We start from the raw sequence: 1,275 nt of genomic DNA on the forward strand, positions 1-1,275 counted from the left end.
CACACCCAGAGACTCCAGATGATCAAACTACAGCAGCTGTTTCTGAAAAAGACTCCTTTACTTATTTTATAGAATCCTCGCCCTGGTCTCCTCTACTTAAGTAGACATTTTTAGGTATCTATACTTTACTCCATTACTTATTTTTTCTTCCTACTTCTTCTTCTACTCATTACATTTTCACACCAGTATCTTTACTTTCTATTCCTTACATTTTTAAATCAAGTGTTACTCGTTACTCTTGGCTTCGGTTTAAAGCAGAGGTCAGGGATTAGCGGACTGCGATGTTATAAACAACATTAAATCCATAGATTGTGTCCATAGTAAAGCTGATTTATTTGTTGTAGTCTCTTGTTATTCACACACAGCAATAAACAGTGATTACTGACGTGGGTTTTAAAACTGCAAAGCTTTGCCTTCAGCTGAAAATCAAACGCGCATCTACACAGACCAGTGAGGCATTCGCGAGCGTCAGACAGCTATGGTGCATTCAGGAGCATGGGACATTTCAGACTTACAAGGAAAGAGACAAAAACAGAACGTAACTCATACAATAATGTATTTATTCAGAAACAGTGTGGGCTTTCTTACAATGCTGAATGCTCTATAATTGTATTTCTGTTATTGATTATTCACATCTGCTAGCTTTTAATTCTAAAAAATCTATAATATTACAGCAGCAAATTATCAAAGTGTTTCAAAAGCCTGTTTAAAAGCTCCAAATGAGGCTTCGGATCGTACAGTGACAATAACGCTGTCATTGTTTTACAGGTAGAATTAGCATTTACTGACCCTTGACCTTTAACTACTGATGGATATACAGGAATACAGTCAAACAAGTACAGATAGAACAGGATGCAATATTTGGCAGTTTCTATTTTTATTTTTTCATCTTTTTTTTTTTATTCAAAGTAATATGAATGCATAAATACGTCATTTTATTTCAGTGTTAAATTCTGTTTAAAGTAACAGATCATTAAAAATGTCTCCTGACATTAACTGGTTGATTTTCTTTATTCAGACCAGCTGATTTTTTATTAGTTCCCCCTGGTTTAATGTTTATAAATATATATTTCATGTCATGGATGAGTCATAGAAGGCAAACATTCATTGGTTAGCTAAAGGAAATCATCAGAAGCAAGCAGGTGTTCTTCAAACTGCTAACGTGAATTGTCTATGCCATGCTACAATGTGGGATTCAGAAAAAGATGTTGAAATGTCTGAAAGGTCGGACACAGGCGGGAGCGTATCCGGAGGCGGAGACCAACATATAGTCGA

The sequence above is a fragment of the Cyprinodon variegatus genome, unplaced genomic scaffold (genome assembly GCF_000732505.1).
Source record: "Cyprinodon variegatus isolate N-32 unplaced genomic scaffold, C_variegatus-1.0 Scaffold3007, whole genome shotgun sequence".
Lineage (NCBI taxonomy): Eukaryota > Metazoa > Chordata > Actinopteri > Cyprinodontiformes > Cyprinodontidae > Cyprinodon > Cyprinodon variegatus.